General features: G+C 40.8%; 1 long non-coding RNA gene across 1 annotated transcript; it reads left to right on the top strand.

Annotated features, from left to right (window-relative positions):
* Positions 1-515: 515 nt before the first annotated feature.
* Positions 516-9,372, top strand: LOC311614056. The gene is made up of 3 exons (XR_014793570.1): positions 516-577; positions 2,750-2,867; positions 9,348-9,372. It is a non-coding gene; the product is annotated as an uncharacterized lncRNA (long non-coding RNA).
* Positions 9,373-10,120: the final 748 nt, after the last annotated feature.

Raw genomic sequence — 10,120 nt, 5'->3', positions numbered from 1 at the left:
CAGAAAACTATGAATAATTTGGCTTCATAATTAAGGCAAACCGCTTGACAAAATAAAATAGCAGAGCTAATTTTCTCACAGTTGGTGTATTTCTTACTATATCTTCTTTTGGTGTCAGTGTTAGTTACTTTTGAGTTATTGCTGCCCTAGAATATTGTATAACTGGGTGTTTAATTGGCTTTACAGCTACCAAAGATACTGTTGGAAATACCATTGCCACTTCCATATGAAGAAATAAAAAACTCTCACCATTTTTTAACCTAATCTAAATTTTATATAAGCACACAGATGCATGTTAACATTGCCCCACTACAGTCAGAATATCCTGTTGACTGTGTACTTTGCTACATTTTTTATTTCAGCTCACCCTGCTCCCCTAAAGGTGGTGCTAGCATCCTCTGCTTCAGAGCCTCCTGCTCAGGCTCCTCCTACTTCGGAAATTTCAGTACCTGATGATCTGGATAAAATGACAACAGAACTAGCTGACTGGCTGATATTGATCAACCAGATGCTGGAGTCCAACATTGTCACTGTCGGGGATGTGGGAGAGATCAATAAGACGATTTCCAGAATGAAAGTAGGTTCACAGGGTAGAGGTTTGTCATGGCAACACCTCCGCACACGGGTAGACATGATCTGTCTGGCTCCCTTTTGTTTGTCCTGAACTCTGGGAGATTGAGCTTTAAGAACTTCTTTATCTGCCAAACAGCCATCCCAGACTAGCTGGTAAGAGTCCAGATTTTCTTGCATTTGTGCTGTTTTGGTAAGATCACCTTTACCACGTGAGTTGTAGACTCAGTGTATATTTTCACATCTGAAACTGAGATTGTAAATCTAGTCCCATCAGTACAATGTAAACTAGTGTTACAGTTAATGCCTAGTATGATGTATGATAATTTCCTCAAGTGCCTTTTCAACTTCTGCTTTATAATGAGATAATTTGTTTAATTGCTGACATTAGAAGTGAGAATGCCTGACCATCATTATATATATATATATATATATATATATATATATATATATATATATATTATGCCATGTTAATTTGGCATAATATATATATATATTATGCCATGTTAATGTTATATATATATAACATTTTATATATATATATATATATATATATATATATATATATATTATGCCATGTTAATTTGTAAGGTTTTATTTTTCCATATTCAATGTGTGCTGCCTTCTGGGCTTGTGTGCTGTATAGAGAATGGAGATAAGGCACAGAATATACTAAATACAAATTGACAAATTTGGAATGAATCATTAAGTAATGACAGTGATTGCTAACTGTTATTAAGTGCTTAATGTGTGTTGGGCACTTTTGTAAGTAATCTACATGTTTACTTCCTTAACTACCTTTTGAGATAGTTCCCACATGTATCCCAGATTACATATATGCCCGGCTATGATGGAGGCACTTAATGTGTGCAAGTAGATGGTCTCTGCACAGAACAGAGTGTAATAACAGGCATAGGCAGGTGCATATGACGGGATAGGGGAGCCTGGGTGAAGGAGAGAGTTACTGCCACAGCGATGGAAGGCAGACAATGTAGGATTTTCACATGTAGGAACAAGTAAATGGCATCGCTGGTCTGGGGAGCAGAGAGAATAAAGACATGAGGTGGGGGAGCATGGAGGGTGAGGGATATGGGGATCATCATTTGTGCGGCAAAGAAATGCAGTAGGAAGTGAGATAGCAAGGGCGGCTTGAGTTCACGCTGATGGAGCTTGCAGGCCACGCGGAGCCCTTTGGACTTTTCATCTGCAAGCCATGGGCACGTGTTTTTACTCCTTTTCTTTTTTACATTGTGGCTGGAGACTGATGATAACAATGATCTCTCAAGCAGGAACAATGGGAATAGTGCAAGAGATGCTTAATACAAAGAAAACAGCCTTTCTGGGCTGCTAAGACCATGCTGTCACAATTAGCAGAGATTCGGAATAGTAGACGTGAAATGTAGATAAGGGTTTGATTGATTCAGTTTCGAGTGTGTTGTGTTGAGAGGTTCTTAGGCCATTTAGAAAGAAATGATCAGCATTCATTGCAATGTCTCTCTGGGCCCCGGATTGGAAGTTGTGAATAATCCATTTAGAAATAACATTTGACACTGCAGGAGTAATTGGAGTCTGCGAAATTAGTGAATTCCGAAAGAGGAAGCGCTGGGAGAGAATCTTTGCCATGCCATTTGCACCTATTGGAAATAGTCTTTAGGGCTATTAGTTCCATAGTTGAAACACACCATTTCCTGACATTAACTTTTCTCCCATCGTTATCAAGAGATACGTGTATAGCAACAGTTTTCCGTGTCTAAAATTATTTAATTTACAATTATTCAATTAGCATTTTTCTAATACTTCACTGCCATCCCTGAAGGTGACAGTGGTTTGTGTTCATACCCAATGCAGGCCTGATAGGCATCCCTGCTAATCTTTTCAGAGAAGTTCTTAGTTTCTGAAGGGACTTCTTCATTTAATCTCCTCAGAACTGATACAGCTTAGCTGTCAGTATCTTACCATTTCTTCTTTTGAAAACAAAAACACAGACAGGTGAAGTAATCTAGATGGTAAGTGGTAGAGCTGAGATTTGAACCTAGGACTGACTGTGCCACAATCGCAGATGCCTCACTGTCCTGTTCAGGAGACAGACAACTTTGATGTCAGTCCACCGGTTTTACTCCTTAGTGTTCTTGGCGAGCAGCCTATTAACAGATCTTAAAAATCATTTCTACTTAAACAGATCACAAAGGCGGACATGGAACAGCGCCATCCTCACCTTGACCATGCTTTTACACTGGCTCAGAATTTGAAAAATAAAGCTTCCAGTTCAGATGTGAGAACAGCAATCACAGAAAAATGTAAGTCCAAAAATTATATGTCATCATCTACTTTCACTTACACACATATACACCTTTTCAAAGATTATTCCACCAGAAATTAATATTATTTAATACTCTTTATCTATGAATAAATACAGTTTTCACTTGGTTTTTTAAATCTTTTGTGTACAGTCAGAATTCCCTTTTGAACTCATCAAAGTATTAATATTATTACATTTAAATAGTTACTGATTCATTGGATTATTTGCTCTTAAGGTAAGAAAAGAAAAATTAGAGAAACCCACAGGAATGCAAACCCATTCTTTCATTGTAATTCATTCACTAAAACGAAATCTTAGCATGTCGTTTAACTCATCTTCTCAAAATTCAGTCCAAAGATATTTATTGAGCAACTACCCTGTACCTCTGTAGCTGGCAGTAATCTGGGAACACCTTAGCTAAAGACAAAATAAAGCAAAATAAATAATAAGCAAACAAAGCAATCACAGCCACGATTTTTTGCTTCGAGTTTAATATCTGGCTTAAAAGCACCTGTATGTCATATCAAACAAAGTCCAAATTCTCAAGAATGGGAAGGAAAAAACAATCTAATAATAAAAGGAGGGAGAAAGAAGTAAAATGGCGAATTCAGGAAAAATAACCCTATTTTGTGAGACACTAAAAGTGTTCTGCTAACTCCTGTGTTATAATAAACCTTGTTATCACATTTATTTTGAAATCAAAACATACTTTAGGGACTTTTAAGGGCGGTCACTGTCTGCTTTTATCACCCTCTCTTCCATTTCAGCTCTCAGCCTCATCTGTATTGCTCCGTACTGTATATGTCCTTTAAAACTTCCGGACAGTTCTCAGTTCTCATTCTCCTTACCTTTATTCGCATATTTTTTTTCCCCTCACCCTTTTCTCCCCAGGTGAAATTCCCCTCAGCTAATAAAATGTCACCCACTCAATAAAGTCTTTCCCATTCTGTTCTGGTCCCTCATGTTTTCTATCTTTAGTCCCTGCCATGATCTTTGCTCCCAGAACTTCATTGTGAATCTCACAGTCACTGAAATTTCCTCCACAGATTTCGAATAGTCCCCTTTCTAGGGCCTCCCACCATGCTTCATGCAAGCTGTGGACTTAATCTGTGGCAGAATATAAACTGGAATGTATTTTATTACCTTGTTTACTATTTCTCAAGTGGAGAAATTTGACTGTTTCTCCTATAAAAAAGGTGCTTGGGTTTCAAAATAAATGTGTGGCAGCAAGGTTGTTGCAAGAGATGTATGTTCCCTGCCCCCATTTTCCCGACCACCTTTGTATTTGTCCAGTTTCTTTCCTTCTCCCAAATATCTTCCCATTCCAATTTACCTCTCTCTTTGTTTTCTCTCCATTTTCTTATATAGAGACTGCACAGTCTTTGTCACGATTTATTATATGAAAAACCATCCTCAGCTTCTACTATCAATAGTAGTAGAAGTTTTTTGCTCTTTTTGCTCTTAATCACAAATAGTAGGATAATATGCTTCTTTTTATGATACACCAGTGATACTTGCAGACACTTGATGTTTTTAGTTTTATTTATTCAATTTTCAGGGTTCTAGTTGAATTGGTCATAGACAAGTAGAACATTATGATAGATTTTTCTTCTCAAGATACAATCTTAAGCAATTTATTTAAGCTTTTATTCAGACAGTATAAAACCAATCATCTCATTGACACAATTTTTTTTTTAGAATTAGCCGAAACCAGTTTGGCTCAGTGGTAGAGCATCGGTCTGCCGACTGAAAGGTCCTGGGTTCGATTCCAGTCAAGGGCATGTACATTGGTTGTGGGCACATCCCCGGTGAGGGGTGTGCAGGAGGCAGCTAGTCGATATTTCTCTCTCATCGACGTTTCTAGCTCTCTATCTCTCTCCCTTCCTCTCTGTAGAATTAATATATGTAAGTATAATTTTCAGGTTTCTGAACAATATTGGAGTGATAACTTTAATGTTTTATGATAGCCTGTATTGTCCCAAGAATTTTACCAGAAGAAATGTTATATTGTAATTAAGTTCTTCTTGGCCTGCTACATACCTATAGCCCTTCAATTTTCCATCACATTCACAATATCTTCTAGAAGTTTGTTTTTAACTTTCTACCTGTTATTCCATGGGTTGTTGAAGATATTGAAAGCTATTGCTTATGGGTACTTCAGTTCAAGATCATGAACTGCCCTTGAACTTATTAATTAGAAGTTTATTTCCTTAGATCTTTCTTTCTTAATTTCATCTTAAAAATGAGAAGAGGAAAGAAGGGAGGTGAGGAGAGAAAGAGACTGTGGGTGTTTTTTATTATTATTATTATTATTATTATTATCATAATGAAGGGCTGCTGGGTACATAAAACTTGAATTTACTTTTATTTTTAGTGTCTCTTGAACATAGAAAAATATTTCCTTTTAGAGGGATTTTATGCTATAGTAAGACAAAGGTGAAAGTATTCTTAAGGAGTTTTCTTTTCAAATCAAGACTACCTTAGAGCATCTCCTTTGAGGATGACAAGTGATTCTGTCTGCGTCTGTCATACACACACACACACACACACACACACACACACACACACACATATATATATACATGTATGTATGTATGTATGTATGTATATATGTATATGTATATGTATATATATTATTATTGATTTTTTTCAGAGAGGAAGAGAGAGAGGGATAGAGAGTTATAAACATCAATGAGAGAGAAATATAGATCACTGCTTCTTGCACCCCCCGCCCCTACTGGGGATGCGCCCGCAACCAAGGTACATGCCGTTGACTGGAATTGAACCCGGAACCTTTCAATCTGCAGATCGATGCTCTATCTACTGAGCCAACCCGGTTTTGGCTGTCTGTGTCTGCTTAAAGTACTATTAATACCTTTCTTAAACCAGGTCTTATAAATATAAAATAAAATAGAAAATTATTTTTCTTAGAACTTTTTGCTTTACCAGTTCACAGTAGTAGATATTTTTTATTGGTAGGCATTTTAGTGCATTTAGAATATATATTAACCAAAGAACTTGCATGACTTGTATGCATATATGCATAACCCATGGCCACAGGCAATAGTGTGGTGAAGGCCTGGGATGGGGCAGAAGCCTGGTGGAATGGGGTAATAGCGGGGGAAATGGGAGACATCTTTAATACGCTCAACAATAAAGATAAATTAAAATATAAAAAACTGCTCATATCAAAAAAGAAAATAAACAAAAGAGGCCAGCAGAGATTGCCCTAGCGGGAAGGAAACAAAAGCTCTGGCTGTGCTGAGCCCCAGTTCCGAAAGCTCTGAACCCCAGTTCTAGGGCAGTCCCAGGGGACCCAACCTCAAACAGAGGGAGACGAGGCTATGAGGAGCAATCCCAGGGGAGCGGCGAAAGGCAGAGTCGCCGGTGTCGTGCACATTGCGCGCAGAGGATGGTTTGTTGAATCTGATGCTAGACTGCCCTAGCGGGAATGTGACAAAAGCTCCAGTCTGGGAAGAACGCGATGAGGAACGGGAGCTGCTGCCGGGCACCAGCAAGCTGGGCACCAGCAAGGAGCCAAGAGACAGGGCCCCTGGGGGGGAGGTGCCACTGGGCCCTCAACCGCTGATCACGGGCCATGGAGCTGAGGCCGGGAGCTGCTTCCTGGGCAGCGCCGACCCCAGCAGCAGGCCAAAGCCGCACAGGAGGCCGCGGAGAACAAAGGGGCGCAGCAGGCCAGACTGCTGACCTTCCAGGACGAGGAGGAAGAAACCAAAGAAGTTTTCAATGTGAATAAATCTAGTTATAGCAAAAGATAGTAAAGTTACTTAAGAAAGAATACGAAGAAGATCTTGAAAAATCGAAGATTAAGACAGAAATCAACTCAGCAGCCAACATTGCAACATAAATGCATTTTTTTAAAAGATGACAATGTGGAGCAGCTGCGGGCAGGCCCAGAGTGGCCATGCCAAGGGCAGTGGCAGCCGGACCCGGAGCAGCAGAAGCCAGGCCCCAGAGCAGCAGCAGCCAGAACCAGAGCAGCAGCAGCCAGGCCCGGAGCAGCCAGGCCTGGGGCAGTGCAGACAGGACTGGGGTGGACCCGACCAAGCCCAGGGCAGCCAGGACCAGAGCAGCCAGACCTGCAGCAGCTGGGCCCAGAGAAGCAGCAGACAAGCCCGAACCACCAGGCCTGGCGCAGCCAGGCCCAGAGCAGCCGGGCACAGAGCAGCCGGGCCCAGAGCAGCCGGATCAGGAGCAGCCAGGCCATTAGCAGCAGCAGCCAAGCCCGGAGCAGCCAGGCTGGGAGCGGCCATGACCGTAGCGGCCAGGCCCGGAGCAGCTGGGCCCAGAGCAGCCAGGCCGGGAGCAGCCAGGCCTAGAGCGGCAACAGCTGGGCCGGGAGCAGCCGGCCCCGGAGCAGAAGCTGCCAGGACTACAGCAGCCAGGCCGGGAGTGGCCAGGCCAGGAGCAGTCGGGTCGGAGCAGCCGGGCAGGGAACAGACATGTCGGGAGCAGCCAGGCCCGGAGCAGCAGCATCCAGGCCTGGAGAGGCAGCAGCCAGACCTGGAGCAGCTGGTTGTGGAGCGGACAAGAGCAACAAAGGCCAGGCCCAAAGCAGCTGGGCCCGGAACAGCTCTCTCCTCGCCTGCCGGTGCCCCAGGGCTGCTTCTCAGACATGGCTGGAAAATTTGGGGGAACTTCAGGGTCTGCTGTATCAAGTGATGAAGGCTTAGATTTGGATGTGTTGAGTTATTATAGAACTGGGTTGTTGATCTGTGAGTGCCTTCTGTGGGGTCTGGATGAGGTTGGTTGATCTATTTGGAAGTCTCTTTTGCGTGAAGTGTATCCTTGGACATGAAAAATTTAAAGTTCTGAAAGTTTAAGGTCCTTTGCTAAAAAGAGGTTTTAAAGCTAACACCTTCATTTCAATGGAGAAAGGGGAGGACAAGCCCTTCCCACCCAGAACAGGTAATCCAATTCCAGCCAGCAGCAATCTTTAAAAAATGTGTCCATTTACATTTGAGTGGCTATGCCTTTTGATAGCCAGGGGCAAGTTAACATGTAAACAAGTTTGCTTTTCAGTTCCCAGGGCAGAAAAAATAAGGTTTAAAATGATTAGATTTTAAAATTTTTTCTTAAAAATATAAAAGTTTATTAATTAAAAAAAAAACAAGGAAATTAAAAAAACCTGATGAACAATATTAACTGTTGATTATAGTAGAATCAGAAATATGGGAGGGAGTGGGCTGACAACTCTGGGGTGGGGGGAAGGGGGAGTGGTGGTTGCAGGAAGAGACTGAACATAAACAGTGCATCTGTGGTTTAGAACAATGGGGGGGGGGTTGCAGAAAGGGCAGAGGGTGGGGTGGGAACCTGGTGGAGGGGGGAAGAAATGAGTAATCTTTGTAATAATATGAACAATATTGATTTTTTTAAAAAAAAAAAAAAAGAGGACAGAAAGAAGGCCAAGAGTCACATGAAAACATGTTCAAAGTCACTAATTATCTGAGAGATGCAAATCAAAACAACAATGACATTTTATCTCACACCTGTCAGAATGGCCAACATCAACAAGTCAACAAAGACAAGTGTTGGTGAGGTTGCGGAGAAAAAGGAACCCTCATGTACTGCTGGTGGGAATGCAGACTAGTGCAACCACTGTGGAGAACAGTGTGGAGTTTCCTCAAAAAACTGAAAATGGAACTCCCATTTGACCCAGTAATCCCACTCCTAGGAATATATCCCAAGAAACTAGAAACACCAATCAGAAAGGATATATGCACCCCTATGTTCATAGCACCACAATCTTCAATAGCTAGAATTTGGAAACAGCCTAGGTGCCCATCAGCAGATGATTGGATCCAAAAACCATGGTACATCTACACAATGGAATACTATGCTGCCATAAGAAAGAGGGAATTCTCATCATTTGCAGCAACCTGGATGGAATTGGAGAACATCATGCTGAGTGAAATGAGCCAGTCAATGAAGGAGAAACACCACATCACCATACTCATTTATGGATAATAAAGAGCATTATAGACTGATGAACCAAAAGATAGATATAGAGACAGTAAAACAACAAGCAGACTGTTGAATTTATAGCGGGGAGGGTAGGGAGATCTGGAGGAGATAATAGATCAACCGAAGGACTTGTATGCATGCATATAAATACAAGAAATGGACACAAAATTCTGGGGAGGGAGGGTATATATGGGAGGGGGGGCAATGTTAAAATATGTTCACAGACAATAATTTAATTTAAAAAATTGTAAAAAAACAAATGGAGGTCAGCAATTGGAACAGTAAATAATAAAATTTAGTGGAGTTTAATAGAAGAATTTTTCTTTAAAAAAGGTTTCTGAAATATATCAACTGTATAGTGTGACTATGTGTCGACTTGCCTCTTTTCTCTTTTCTTTTGCTAGCTTCATTTGTAATAAGTTTGGTTTCAGGCACTTTCCCCCTTTCCTGAGAGTCACTTTTAGGAATTCTTTTTTTGTATTGCTTCCTTTAGTGGAGGAGGTGAGGAACCATTGGAAGAGCACTCAGCAGAGCGTGGAGTTGCGGCTGAAGCAGCTGGAGGACATGGTGATTGACAGCCTACAGTGGGATGATCACAAGAAAGAGACTGAAGAACTTATGAAAAAATATGAGGCTCGACTCTATAGTCTTCAACAAGCCCGAAGAGATCCACTTATCAAACAAATTGCTGAAAATCAAGTAAGACTCAATAGATACCTTTTGGCGATATTGATTTGTTGGATGTGTGGGGGTTTTTTGGTTCTGTAGTTTTAAGGATTCTTGTGATGCTTTCCCAAGTTCTTAGAATATGCAGTGAAATTAATATAAAGCATTTGACCAGGAAGAATTCTGAAAAATTCCTGGAGCCATAACAAATCGAAATGTACATGTATCTTAGATTTACAGCTCACTGACTCCTTAATTGGAACACATCCACAAACCAGCCACTAAAAAGAGAACATTTTCAGGATACAAAGAACCTTCTTTTGTTCCCTTCATGTCTACCCTGAAGGTTATTTCTATTTAGGAAATTTTTTGGGACTTTCCTTTGAGGGCTACTGTAGGGAACAAATCAGGTAATAAGTAAGTTTAGTTTCTTTTAATACCTTTTTAACAAACTGGTTTATCAATGTCATCAGAGCATCGACCTTCTGTGATCAGTTTGGTTAATAGAGTTGATGACATTGAACATGTATGGCACTATTTTAAATTTCTCCATAATCACAGAAAATATTCTTGAATTACTGTTTATGGCTGTCGGTTTAT

Source organism: Pipistrellus hanaki, assembly GCF_964339955.1.
Source record: "Pipistrellus hanaki genome assembly, chromosome: 20".
NCBI lineage: Eukaryota > Metazoa > Chordata > Mammalia > Chiroptera > Vespertilionidae > Pipistrellus > Pipistrellus hanaki.
Note: the sequence above shows the minus strand (reverse complement) of the source record. Positions and strands in the feature narration are given on the sequence as shown.